Source organism: Dendropsophus ebraccatus, chromosome 6 (assembly GCF_027789765.1).
Source record: "Dendropsophus ebraccatus isolate aDenEbr1 chromosome 6, aDenEbr1.pat, whole genome shotgun sequence".
Classification (NCBI taxonomy): Eukaryota; Metazoa; Chordata; class Amphibia; order Anura; family Hylidae; genus Dendropsophus; species Dendropsophus ebraccatus.
The window spans coordinates 123,564,414-123,579,774 of record NC_091459.1 but is presented as its reverse complement, the minus strand read 5'-3'; positions in this window follow the sequence as shown (position 1 = coordinate 123,579,774).

Sequence of the window (15,361 nt, the reverse complement as noted above, 5' to 3'; positions counted from 1 at the left end):
TCATATAGAAAGCACTCCCCTTTTTATTATATAGAGGTTGCATCCCCTTTACTCATATAGAAAGCACTCCCCTTTTTATTATATAGAGGTTGCATCCCCTTTACTCATATAGAAAGCACTCCCCTTTTTATTATATAGAGGTTGCATCCCCTTTACTCATATAGAAAGCACTCCCCTTTTTATTATATAGAGGTTGCATCCCCTTTAATCATATAGAAAGCACTCCCCTTTTTATTTTATAGAGGTTGCATCCCCTTTTTATTACACAGAGAGCACATCCCCCTTTCATCATAGAAAGCATGCCTCCTTCCAGAAAAAATAACCACGTAATGGGCTCCATCCACATACCTAAATGATGTTAATGACACAAATTACATTCACACTCAAATATTTTGATAAAACTGATCAATATAGTAAACAATTATTTTATTGGCATTTTTTTTCACACTGGACAATTATATTACTATAGATATAATGACACAAAGACGAGCAAAGCATGGAGAAAATTGATGGTGTGATTGGACTTAATTAAATCAGAAGTTTTAACCAGTGGCGTCCCGGTGCTGACACCCCCGATGATCGCTAAAACAGACTCTACTATTTCAATTTGTATTCGTTAAATTTCATCTGCCTAAAGCTGGGTTCACACTGCATTTTTGCAGTGTGTTTAATGTATACATTTTATGGAGGAGAGAAAAAAAAAAAACGGATGCAATTGTGTGCAATCCGCTTGGATCTGTTTTTCCATTGACTTCCATTATTTAAAAAAAAAAAAAAAGCCACAATTTTGTGTACGTTGAAAGTAACCATTATATCTATATATTTTAAAATTGTTTTTCTTTTATAAAACTTCAAATACCTTGTGGTCACCACTAGGGGGTAGCTTAGTGCATATGCATTTACAAGTCTTGCTAAACACAATAGGTATGGCTGTTTGTAGTAGACATTTTTACTCCTCCTAGTGGTGGCAAAAAAATTATTATTAAGTTAATCAACAATGTCAGCCCTAAAAATTTATCTCAGATTTATTTTTGGTGACTCAGGTGTCAGCTACACACCACAACCAGTGTCAGACTGGGCCACCGGAGGACCGGAGGATCCTGCGGTGGGCCTCAGCCTCCCAAGCAGGTGGCACACTGACTGTTGGGCGACAGGGCCCGCCGACAGTGACAGTTCTGCCCCTCTAGCAATGCTGTCACCTGACTGGGCCCTCACCCAGTCAGGTGACAGCATTAGTGTTCAGGCCCCGGCAGTTGACGCACGGCTCCCTGGAGGGTTTCCCCAGGGATTCCCAGCTGGCACACGCACCAGTGAGCTCAGCTCAGGGGGGGCCATCTATAAGGGGGATAATACAGGGGGCATCTATAAGGGGCATTATACAGGGGGGCCATCTATAAGGGGCATAATACAGGGGAGGACCATCTGTAAGGCGGGTAACAGAGGGCCATCTACATACCGCCCAAGTGTCCCTCTTTTGGAGGGACAGTCCCTCTTTTTAAACCAACGTCCCTCTTTGCCCCTTACATATCCCTCTTTTTGGCCTAAGAATTAGATTTACATTATGTTTTATATTGCTCTAGAAAATGTCTGGTTTCTTACTGTATAATAGACCTAATACTGCACATTATTCCATCATGTGGTGCAAGTTGGATCCTAAAAATTGTTATATTGATGAATCAATGGCTCCTGTCACACATCATTTCACACATGCAGACTCATTGATTTTTATGGCCCTAAACACACACATGTGCAGGTATTACAGATCCATTTTGGGGCCATGATCCGTGCCGCAAAAAAATGATTAAGCCATTGTGCATCTACGTCACCTTTGTGACAGTGGGTCCTTGCAAATGCTGACAGTTACTGAAACACATAGTAATCCCGACCATGATTCTGAAATGACAGAAAGGGTTGTGTGATGCAGGATCTGCTGCAGATTTGCAGATATTGATGTAACTAAATGCATCAATCTGCAGCAGATTCAAGGGGCATCTATAAGGGGGATAATACGGGGGGGGGGGGCATCTATAAGGAGGATAATACAGGGGGGCATCTATAAGGGGATAATACACAGGGGGCCATCTATTAGGGGGACAACACAGGGAGCCATCTATTAGGAGACGACACAAGGGGCATCTATAAGGGGGATAACACAGGGGGCATCTATAAGGGGGATAACACAGGGGCATCTATAAGGGGGATAACACAGGGAGCCATCTATATGGAGGAGAACACATGGGGCATCTATAAGGGGGATAACACAGGGGGCCATCTATACTGGGGATAACACAGGTGGCCATCTACCCACTAAATTAAGGTTTAAAGGGGCCATTGCAGATGTGCAGTTTGTAGAGAGATGAGGATGGTGCCCGAGTGAGGAGCCTAATATGTTTGTCTGGCAGATTATGTGTATTCGTGGCTCAGAGAAGTTCTCATAATGACCCAGGGCAGATGGAGAAGAAGATGAAAAAGGAACAACTCTCATCAGAGGAGACGTCCCCTGTGAGTCACTGAATATAACTGCACTGTAATATATATGTGTATAGAACCTGTGTAGAGCTGGGTCTCCCTCTATATGACTGTATGAGGTGATAGTGATCTTTGTACAGTGGATTTTGTTCAGTAGCAGCGGTTGGGGCTAGTCAGTATGTGGTGGTATTAGTATGTGGGGGTGTTAGTCAGTATGTGGCGGTAATATTTGTTACTTTTAATCTGGTACTGTGTTTTATTGAATTTAGTATACTGGATTTGGTCACAATATGGTGGTGATGGTAGTGGTTGTGGTGTGGCGGTAATATTTCCCCCTTGTATACTGGTATTATTGATAATATTGGTTTCAGTATACAGCATTTGTACTCCTCACCCACCATGATTAACTCGAGCCCTGAGCTTTGCTCCTCACTCACTATGATTACCCCTGAGCCCTGATCTGTGCTGTTCACACACCGTGGTTACCTGTGAGCCCCAATCTGTACTCCTCACCCACTATAATTACCCCTGAGCCCCGATCTGTACTCCTCACCCACCATGATTAGCCGGATCTGTACTCCTCAACCACCATGATTACCCCGAGCCTCGATCTGCACTCCTCACTCATCATGATTACCCCGATCTCTACTCTTTACCCACCATGATTGCCCCTGAGCCATGATCTGTACTCCTCACCCACCATGATTACCCTGAGCTCTGATCTGTGATCTGTGCTCCTCACCCACCATTATTGCCCCTGAGCCCCGATCTGTACTCCTCACCCACCATGAATACCCCTGAGCCCCGAGCTGTACTCCTCCCCCACCAAAATTACCCCTGAGCCCTGATCTGTACTCCTCACCCACCATGATTACCTTGATTTCTACTCCTCAACCACCATGATTACCCATAAGCCCCAATCTGTGCTCCTCACCCACCATGACTACCCCGATCTCTATTCCTCACCCACCATTATTGCCCCTGAGCCACAATATGTACTCCTCAGCCACCATGATTACCCCGAGCCTCCATCTGTACTCCTCACCCACCATTTTTACCCCTTAGCCCCAGTCTGTACTCCTCACCCACTGTGATTACCCCTGAGCCCTGATCTGTACTCCTCAACCAATATGATTACCCTCAAGCCCAGATCTGCACTCCTCACCCATTGTGATTGCCCCTGAGCCCTGGTCTGTGCTCCTCACCCACCATGATTAACCCCTGAACCCCAATCTGTACTCCTCACCCACCATAATTACCCCAATCTGTACTCCTCACCCACCATGATTTCCCCCCAGCCCTGGTCTGTACTCCTCACCCACCATGATTAACCCCTGAACCCCAATCTGTACTCCTCACCCACCATAATTACCCCAATCTGTACTCCTCACCCACCATGATTACCCCTGAGCCCTGGTCTGTACTCCTCACCCACCATGATTAACCCCTGAGCCCCGATCTGTACTCCTCACCCACCATGATTACCGCTGAGCCCCGATCTGTACTTCTCACCCACCATGGTTAACCTCTGAGCCCCGACATGTACTCCTCACCCACCATGTTTACCCCAATCTGTACTCCTCACCCACCCTAATTACCCCAATCTGTACTCTTCACCCACCATGATTACCCCTGAGCCCTGGGCTGTACTCCTCACCCACCATGATTAACCCCTGAGCCCCGATCTGTACTCCTCACCCACCATGATTACCTCTGAGCCCCGATCTGTACTTCTCACCCACCATGGTTAACCTCTGAGCCCCGACATGTACTCCTCACCCACCATGGTTACCCCAATCTGTACTCCTCACCCACCGTGATTACCCCTGAGCCCCGATCTGTACTTCTCACCCATCATGACCCCCGTTCTATACTCCTCACCCAACGTGATTACCCGATCTCTACTTCTCACCCAATGTTATGACATAAATGTCATCAGAAGGCAATGGAACTTACAAATAAAAAAAAAAAATAAATAAAATCTCATGATGCATTGTGGAAATGAGTATGTGCTAAACATCTCATAGCCCCATTTGTGGTGGAGCAGAAGGAATGGTGACATTGATGGAGAGTACTGTACGTGTGTCACATGGAGCGTAGCTATCTGCATGCCTGAAGCATTCACTTTGAATTACAGTACAGGTGTTTTCCCCTCCAGCCATATATACTGAAGGTAAGTGTGTCCAAAGGGAGACCAGCGAGACTGACCACAAGCTTTAGCCATTCATCCAGTTTTACCAGGGCCGGGCAATAATTACATGAGACAATGACGTTATTATTTCCTAGAATGTGTGGAGGAAGAGCTGACACGTACAGGAGAACTGGTATGGTCTCTATGTGTTTGTCCTGAGGATGTTTGTAAGATCTTGTTGTGAATGGGCTAGTAAATTACTCTGTGTAAACTCTTACAAGCAAGTGTTTATGTGTGTGTGTGTGTGGGGGGGGGGGGGGGGGGGGAGATAAGACTTGTGCTCTGGAATCAAGGGCATAGGAGCAATCACAGAGTATCCAACGTTTCGGTGGTGACACCTTTATCTAGGAGTCTATGAACATGAAAAAACATGGGTGAGTATTGGGGCATTGTCGTCTAATCACATATATTGATAATACAAAAAGAACAGAGGTAGGATATGGGACACAGATAAAGGGGCCGAGCCCCGCAGTATAACATATAATGCGTAGTAGTTTACACATAGATATAGTATGTCAATAGTATACAATACAACAGTAGATAGCTTTAATTACAGATGAGGAGAGAAGGCAGTAGGTAGTTCATAGCTATGGATGGAAAACGGACAGATATTAGTAAGATCTAGGTACATATATATACATAGTTGTTAGCATACAATGTAGTAGGGAAAACTATGCACAAGACAGCAGATGGGAAAAGGTGCATATCACGGTGTATTAGTACTGGTAAGTCATAGTAGTAAGGTCAGGGTGGATGCTGAGAGGAAAAGGAGGATAATCATAGATGTAAACAGACATGTAGTGAGTACTGTTATGGGTGGATGGGTGGTATAGCGTCTGCTGTAATAAGATGGATAGGAATGGGTTAAACTCAAAATAACAGTAGTGAAGTACACGTGTAGCAGGTATATGTAGTGATGATAGTAGGTACCCTGGTGATGGCAGTGGTCTGGGTCAGGCTGGGAGCCGAATGGGACATATACTGTATTTGGACAGGCACCACCGACACACTCCAACAATTCTTCAATGACATTAACACCCATACCCCAGGCCACAACTTCACTATCCACTATGATTCCTCATCTATCAGCTTCTTAGATACACTGATCACCAACAACCCCACAGGAAACATCAGCATGGACCTGTATGAGAAATCCACTGACAGGAACAGTCTCCTACACTATTCCAGCTGTCACCCACGCTCTGTGAAAACTCCTTACCCAAATCCCAATACTGTAGAGTCCAGAGAATAGTTTCCGACACCACTACCAAACAGACAAGTTTAGACAAGATGGCCGCAAAGTTTACCGCTAGGTGCTATCCACCACATATTATCAACACCACCAGACCATCCACCCCAAGGGGGACCGAGCCCAAACTTCCACGTATAGCATTCGTCAACACCTACCATCCCTTTTCACCACTCATACAGAACAGTACCAGACGAAACTGGGGAATTCTTTCCCAAGTATACCCCGAAATCACTGAATTCCAAAACCTCCTCCTCTAATGTGTCACAAACGACCCCCCCACACCCAACCTCTGTGACCACCTAGTGAAAGCAGACATTGGTCCCACCACTAAAACTACTGGACAAACCCTTCTGACCTCTCAAAAGAAAGGCACATTCCCACTTCTACATTGTCACCAATGTTCAAAAGTCACTAAGGTCCCCATGCTACCCACCCCCACAAAGGCAAACAGTTCCCAATAAAAGGGTTTTTCACAAATGACAGCACATACGTCATCTACTTCATCAAGTGCCCTTGTGGCTGAGGTTATGTAGGAGAAACCACACAAAATGTCAGGGACTGTATTTCCCAACATAAATCCACCATCAGATGTGCCAGGACACTTCATTACAGCAGAACACAACATTTCACAATTACGCTACCAAGTATTGGAACAGGTCCCCTCGGCACGCCGAGGAGGCAACAGGATACAGGGACTCGAAGAACATGAAGCCTACTGGGTCCATAACCTGGGTAGACTGGAACCCAATGGACTTAACAGGGAATATGAACCCCTTTCTACATGATTTTACATCTATGTTTATGTTATTACGTTATGGTTGTCAGCATCTCCATTTAATGTTCATCTTAACTCTCTCTTAGGTCTGACCATGTCAACATTGAATCAGAACACGACAAGTAGTATGGGCATAGTATAGTCTAACAGTTATCTCCTCCTCTTCTTTCATTCCACTATCCTCTCTGACATCCTATCTACTACCTCCCCTAATCCTCCAGGCTCAACTCAGTTCCTAGACTTGTTCTCTTCTATCCTCTCCCATTCCCATACACAGTCCCATCCACTGCCAGCACACCACGCTAACACTTTTACTATCTCTATGTGTAAACTACTAAGCATTATATGTTATCCTGCGGGGCTCGGCCCCTGTATCTGTGACCCATTTACCACCTCTGTTCTTTGTGTATTATCATTAGACGTGATTAGACCACAATGCAACGATACTCACCCATGTTCATAGACTCCAAGATAAAGGTGTCACCACCAAAACGGGGGAGCACGGGGGGGGGGGCTATATACTACTGGGGAGCACAGAGTGGGGGTCTATATACTACTGAGGGAGCACAAAGGGGGGCTATGTACGACTGGGGGAGCACGCAGGGGGACTATTTGCTACTGGGGGAGCGCACAAGGGGGCTATATACTACCGGGGGAGCGCACAGGGGGCTATATACTACTGTGGGAGCGCACAGGGGGGCTATATACTACTAGGGGAGCTCACAGGGGGGCTATATACTACTGAAAGAGTGCACAGAGGGGCTAAATACTACTGGGGGAGCACACAGAGGGGCTATATGCTGCTGGGGAGTGCACAGAGGGGCTATATACTACTGGGCGATCGCACAGGGGGCTATATACTACTGGGGGAGTGCACAGGGGGACTATATGCTACTGGGGGAGTGCACAGGGGGACTATATACTACTGGGGGAGTGCACTGCAGTGCGGCCACAAGAGCGAAGAGAATAGAAGATGCCTTGACCCAGGTGAGTATATAGTGTTTGTTTTTTTTTATGTTCTTTTTTTTTTTCAAAGATGTTTTATTAGTGGCATTTTTAAAGTATGGAACATACATAGTGAAATTCATCAATAGAAAAATGACAAAAAAGTTGCGCGCAGGTGACAAAAGCAGTATGTTTGCATTTCATTACAATAATAGGAGCCATTTCACAATATGTAAAGTTATATAATTACATAGAATACAATAAAGAATCATTAGAAAACCTTAGAAAAACAGTACTAACAAACAGTATCACCTCAAACATAGTATATGTGGCAGATATATACTAATACTATCAATAAAGCATAACAAAGTATCTTGTAATAGAAGAAAAAGAAAGATTAAGTAAGTTAGAGTGCTCCCAGGCTACCTCTTTGAGCCGCCATGCAATACCAGTCTTTAAACTGATTCACAAAAGGTTCTCTCTCTTCAGTAGTGAAGTCATGGATTAGGAATTGTTTTCATTTAGTCTTAAACATTTTAGTTGATTTTTCTTTAGTACGTAGTATATCTAGGAGTTCCCAATGAAATATTTCCTTTAACCCTTTGAGGACCAGGCCCAAAATGACCCAGTGGACTGCACAAATTTTGATCTTACTGTTTTCGTTTTTCCCTCCTCCCCTTCTAAGAGCTCCAGCACTTTCAGTTTTCTATCTATAAGCCATGTAAGTGCTTATTTGTTACAGGAATAGTTGTACTTTGTAATGACGTCTTTCATTTTACCATAACATGTATGATGGAACCCCCAAATATATTATTCATGAAGATATAAATAGGTGAAATCGTAAGAAAGAATGCAATATGGTAACGTTTGGGGGGTTCCTGTGTCTACGTAATGCACTATATGGTAACAGCGACATGATACTATTACTCTATAGGTCAGTCCGAACACAACCATATGCAGGTTACACAGATTCTCTAATGTTATATATATATTTTTTTATGAAATCCTTTTTTTTTGGCAATTAAATATTAATAAAATGGGCCTATTGTGACGCTTATAACGGTTTTATTTTTTCACCTACGGGGCTGTATGGGGTGTCATTTTTTCCGCCATGATCTCTAGTTTTTATTAATACCATATTTGTGAAGATCGGACATTTTGATCACTTTTTATAGATTTTTTTTAATATACAATGTAACATAAAATCGGTAATCCGCTCACTTTTTTCCCTCTTTTCGTGTACGCCGTTCACCGATCACAATGACGCTTGTTATATTTTAATAGATCGGACAATTACGCACGCTACGGTATATTATATGTTTATCTATTTATTTATTTTTATATGTTTTATTTATATAATGGGAAAGGGGGGTGATTTAGACTTTTATTGGGGGAGGGGTTTTGGGGTAGTGTAATAGTGTTTTGAACTTTTTTTTTTTACACATTTGAAGTCCCTTTAGGGGACTTTTACATACACTAGTTTGATTTCTACACTGACCATTGCTATGCCATAGGCATAGCATTGATCAGTGTTATCGGCGATCTCCTCATTGAGCCTGCCTGTGCAGGCTCAGTGTAGCAGATCGCCGATCGGACCGCACGGAGGCAGGTGAGAGACCTCCGGCGGTCCTTTTTACCGATCGGGACCCCCGCAGTCACACTGCGGGGGTCCGGATCGGTAAGTGATAGGGGACTCCCCCTGTCACTTACACTTAAACGCCGCGGGCGCGGCGTTTAAGGGGTTAATGACGCGCGGCAGCGCGATCGCTGCAGCGTGTCACTACCGGTCATTACCCCACCTCCTATGAAGCGCGCTCCGCTCCGGAGCGCGCTTCATAGCGGGAGAAACACCCAGGACGTAGAGTTACGTCATGGGTCGTCTGGGGACAGACTTCCATGACGTAACCCTACGTCCAGGGTCGTCTAGGGGTTAAGGTAGATATTATTTTGGATATAGATAGGTATAGTGTCTAGCAACCAGTGTCTTAGTAAACATTTTAGGGAAACCAATAATGTTAGGTGAATCCCTTTTGAAGAGATTAAATGGTTCATAGAAGTAGCGGAATCGTCTTTAATGAAATGAAAAAGATAGCTAAGAGAGAGAAGAGGTATTGCATGACCCCATGTGGATAAAAGATAGGACCAAGGACACAGGACCAAGCACAATGATACAAATCGGCCTTAGGAAGTGCACATTTTGGGGAACTTTTCAGGTAATGGGCAGGTGAAGTAGAAGAAGAAAAGTTAAAAGCGTATAGTATATGGCCTTATGAATAAAACGGAAATGTATTTCCCGTAACACAACATTAGGAGTGGCAGAAAGCACAAATTAATACCCTCTCAGAATTTGTTGTGTCAGATCCGTAGAAGGAAGTATGGAGGACCATTTGTGTTAAAATATTTGTTGAGATAAAATTTCTTTGTGATCGTGATCTAAGTTCTCCATAAATATGTGATAAAGAATTATGTATAGATGGTACCTGAAAAAGATTGTCAAAATCCGTATTACATTCTGCCTCGGCAATATTCCGTACTCTATTGGTGAAATATTCTATTAGTGAGTTATATTTTGGTAAGTGAGAGGAGGGAAGATTAAATTTCATTTGGACAGTGTCACATGACAGGAAGGTACCAGAAGTAGTATCTAATAAGTCCCCTATAGAGGAGATATGTGCACTCTGCCACTCCGCATAGTCTAGGTTGTTGGAATTAGGTGGAAAAAGTTGGGAGTCCCACCAAGGAAATCTTTTTTCATTCCAAAAAGCTTTATTGAGTTTTTAGTGGAACACCACACAAAGTGTTAACAGAAGAATAACAAAAACAAAATATTTGCACAGTAAGCACAACAGTAGACCAGGAACATGGTCATTTAAAATATGTGATAACCACATAATACAGCATATATCGATAAAAAAAAAAGGTAAGAGAAAGGGGCACAGGGGGACGGGGAAGAGTAGAAAGAGAGGCAGGAGTTGTCAATAAGAATGGGGGCACTCGAGGGAGAAGCCTGCGTGCTCCGCAGGGGGGTTAGTAAAGATCAACTGGTAAGGGAGCGGTACTGCGGGGAGGAAAGGCAAAATTTACTCACCGAAATTTCTTCTTTTCATGAGTCCGTAGGCAGCACAGAACACGATAGGGTTAACTTGGATATCCCTACTGCTAGGCAGAAGAAACAACATTAATTAATCACATTAATTAAACCAATTAATGCAGCTCCATAAAAAGCCCATAGAGACAAGGAGACACTGTGTTAGTTTGCAGCAATAAATATTTATTAGGGGGGGATGCTGTGCTGCCTACGGACTCATGAAAAGAAGAAATTTCGGTGAGTAAATTTTGCCTTTTCATATCGTCCTACGGCAGCACAGAACACGATAGGGAAAGCAAAGCAATGAGAACAAGGGAGGGCAAGCTAACTCCTGGACGCCACTTGAAGCACTTTTCTGCCGAAGGCCACCCTACTGTTGGAGATGACATTGAGTTTGTAGTGCTTCATAAAGGTAGATGGAGACGCCCAAGTTGCCTCTCTACAAATTTGATCCAGTGACACTTGAGCTAGTTCTGCCCAGGATGTGGACGTGGAACGTGTTGAGTGTGCTCTTATTCCGGCTGGAGGAGACAGATCGTGCATCTTATAACATTCAGATATAGTATCTTTTATCCATCTGGATAAGGAAGCTTTAGAGGCGGCCTTGCCCCGATTAGGACCCTGAAACTGAATAAAAAGAGCATCTGACTGTCTGAATGATTCCGTATGGTCCAAATAGGATAGCACTGCCCTTTTAACATCGAGACGATGAAGTCTTTCTTCTTCTTCTCCTTGAGGATGCTCACAAAGAGTGGGAAGCAGAATCTCCTGACTAATGTTATCCGGAGTGGCAACTTTGGGTATAAACCCTGGTCTCGTGCGAAGTATTAGTCCTTCCTGGTTAGACAGAAAATATGGTTCTCTGCAAGACAGCGCTTGGAGTTCCCCCACGCGCTTCGCTGAGACGATGGCCACTAGGAATAACGCTTTCCACGAGGAAAATTTGACAGATGTTTCCTCTAACGGCTCAAATGGGGAGGAGGCTAATGTATCCAATACAAGAGGTAAGTCCCATGAGGAGATCATGCTTTTGACCGGAGGGCATAGATTTTTAATGGCCCTAAAGAATCTCTTAGTAAGCGGTTGATTGGAGAATTTGCCTTCAAACATATAATTAATGGCAGAGAAATGTACCTTCAAGGTATTGAATTTGAGTCCTTTAGCATAACCTTCCTGAAGGAATTTGAGGACATCAGGTAGAAGTGGAGCAGAAATGTTATGATCCTTACACCAGGAAGAGAATATTTTGGCGACTCTACTGTACACCTTGGTAGTGGCTGGTTTTCTAGAGGCTTCCAAGATGTCTCGTACCTCTTTTGGAAGGACACCATTTGATATACTTAGCCCTTCAACATCCAAGCCGTCAAGTGCCAGTTCTGTGGACACGGATGGAGGAGACCCTTCTGGCTCAATAGATCTGTGCGGAAAGGAATTTCTGCGAAGCAGCCCCTCGAAAGCTTCAATGCGAGAGGGAACCAAGCCCTTCTCGGCCAATACGGGATGATTGCAATTGTTGTTGCCCGATCATCCTGGATTTTTCTGAGAATCCTTGGAATTAATGGCAAGGGTGGAAATATGTAAGAGAGAATTCCTGTCCAGCTGATTGAAAGACCATCCACCTGATCTGGATTGTCCCATCTGCTGATGGAGCAGAATTTCTTCACCTTCCGATTCTCACTGGATGCCATCAGATCGATTTCGGGATGACCAAACTTGTTGGTGACCCAGGTGAAAGATTCTGGGTGAAGACTCTATTCTGCTGGAGCAAGATGGTGTCGACTCAACCAGTCCGCTTTTGTGTTCAGGCTCCCTGGGATGTGGACTGCCTTCAGATCCTGAAGATTGGACTCTGCCCACGACATCAACATTCGGCATTCTTCCATCAGGGGACCCGACCTGGTACCCCCCTGCTTGTTGATATAGAATACCGAGGCCAGGTTGTCCGACTGGACGAGGATACTGCGATTGTGAACAAGTCGCCCAAAGTGACTCAGGGCTAGACGAACCGCCTTCAACTCTCGCAGGTTTGATGAACTCCGACACTCCGAGGATGACCACTTGCTCTGGACCCACTGATCCTCCACATGCGCACCCCAGCCTGACTTGGACGCATCTGTGGTTAACACTAACTGGGGAGCACTGGACAAATCTTTCCCGATGCGCACTTTGTCTGGCTTCAACCACCATGCCAGATCTTTCCTGGTGGAGATGAGCAGTGTCAGAGGGTCGTCGAGACCCTTCCGGAGGCGGTTCCACTGGGAGAGAATATTACACTGGAGTGGCCGGATGTGAGACCTGGCCCAAGGAACGGCCTCCAGTGAGGCAGTCATCAGCCCTAAGACACGCATTGCCTCCCTCACGGATGTCTGGTCGCAGTATAGCAAGTCTCTGACGCTGGATGTTAGTTTTGTCACTCGGTCCTCTGTAAGATACAGCCTCATCGCTGCTGAATCCACTACAAATCCCAAGAATTTGCAGGCTTTGGATGAAACCATATTGGATTTCAGGTGATTTATTATAAACCCATGCCGTTCCAGAGTATTTACTGTCATCTGAAGATGAAGAAGAAGTTCTTCCCTCGAGGATGCCTTCACGAACCAATCGTCGAGGTACGGTACCAAGAATACCCCTTGCAGACGCAGGGCGGCTGCTAAAACCACAATGGTTTTCGTGAACACTCGAGGAGCTGTGGAGAGACCAAAAGGAAGACACGTAAATTGGAAATGCAACATATTTTTCCCTTGAGGAACTGCAACTCTCAGAAATTTGCGGTGAGATCTTGCAATAGGTATGTAGAGATAGGCGTCTTTAAGATCAAGAGTGGCAGCAAAATCATCTCTTTGCAGTATGGCAACAACTGATCTGATTGTTTCCATCTTAAACTTCCTGCAATTTATGAATTTGTTAAGGAAGGACAGATCAATAACAAGACGCCAATCTCCCTCTCTTTTAGGCACAGCAAACACTCTTGAATACACACCCATACCTCTTTGATGCAACGGTACTCTTTCCAGAGCGCCTTTGTCCACAAATTCTTGAAGCAGCTTTAGGAGGAGGGGTTTTCCTGGGTTGCTGAAGAACACGTTTGGAGGCGTATTGGAGAACTCTATCATATAGCCCCTTGATACCACCGACTGAACCCAGGTATCTGAAGTAGTTTTCTTCCAAATGTGAGAGAAGTGACTGAGTCTTGCTCCCACACCCAGGGCCCATAGGCCTGGCGTCATGCCTTAGGATCCTTGTCCTCGGAGAACTGCTTCTTTTTATAAGATGACTGGTTGTCTTGGTTTCTGGATCTGTAATTGCGCTGTCTGTAGTTCTGTTGTCTAGGACGCCTTCCAACCGGGGATCGGCGTCCTTGTCTTCGAAAGGGCCGAAACGTTTTTTTGGGTCTTGGAGGTAGTGGGAAGGCTGGTCCTTTAGCGGAACTGATGGCTTCTAGAATTTTTTCCAGCTGTGGGCCAAAAAGTCCTTCAGATTGGAATGGGAGGGAACAAAAATGGTTCTTTGATGCCAGGTCCCCTGGCCATTCTTTGAGCCACAATGCTCTTCTTGCCGTGGTAGACATGGCTAGGGATTTTGAACTTAAACGTAGAGAATCAAGTGAAAAATCCGCTAGGAAATCCGCAGCCTTTTTCATATCAGGTAGATCTTTTAAGAGCTTCTCTCTAGACACTCCTTCCGCAATGTCCTTCGTAAGCTGACTAAGCCACATCCTGAGTGCTTTTGCTACCGGAACGGTAGCAATAGATGCTTTAGCATTAAAAGCCGACGTGGTATACAGCCGTCTTAAGGTAATATCTACTCTTCTATCGAGGGGATCTTTGAGGAGCGCTGATTCCTCATCCGGGAACAACTGTTTTTTTGAAAGTCTAGCCACAGCTAGATCCACTTTAGGCGGCTTATCCCATGACTCTGAGGCTTTGGGATCCAACTTATATACCGCCTTGAACCTGGAGCTAGGATCTATTCTCTTATCAGGTCTGGACCCGTCAGCTTGCATAAATTCTGATAGCCATTTATGAGCTGGTAGAACAGTGTGTGGGGTCTTAGGGAAATAGAATAAAGATTCTCTTCTAGAGAGGTCACTGGTAGAAGGCTCCCCCTCAATAGTGTCTTTCACAGTTTTAATGAAGGAATGTGCAGACTCTTTTTTAAACATATAATAGTCCTCCGTTACTCCTGCGTCTGAGTCTGAGGAAGACAGTTCGCCTTCAGATAAATCACGATCTTCTGGATCAGAAGGAGGAGGAGAAAAGCTATGTATTGCCTGTTTACGTTTTTTGGAAGGCCTGGAAGGGCCAGCCTCCTCCAACAATTTATTCATCTTAGATTTGAACCAGGAAAAGAAATCATGTGCTTCAGATCCAAACCCAGGACCACCACTAGGGGGAGTACAGTCATTGCATACATCAGCCTGTAAGTCATCAGGCAAAGGCTGCTCACAGCTCAAGCATAATCTGTGTCTGGTCTTAGATCTCTTTTTTCCTGAGGACTGTCCACTAGCCATCTGAGAAAAAAAGAACAACATAGAGCAATCTTAAACTAGATTAGTACTGAAAGAAAAACATATTGTGTTCCATTCAGGGAGAGAGGTACCTTAGAGCCCCACAGTATGTGCTGCCCGGCAGAGTGCTTAAC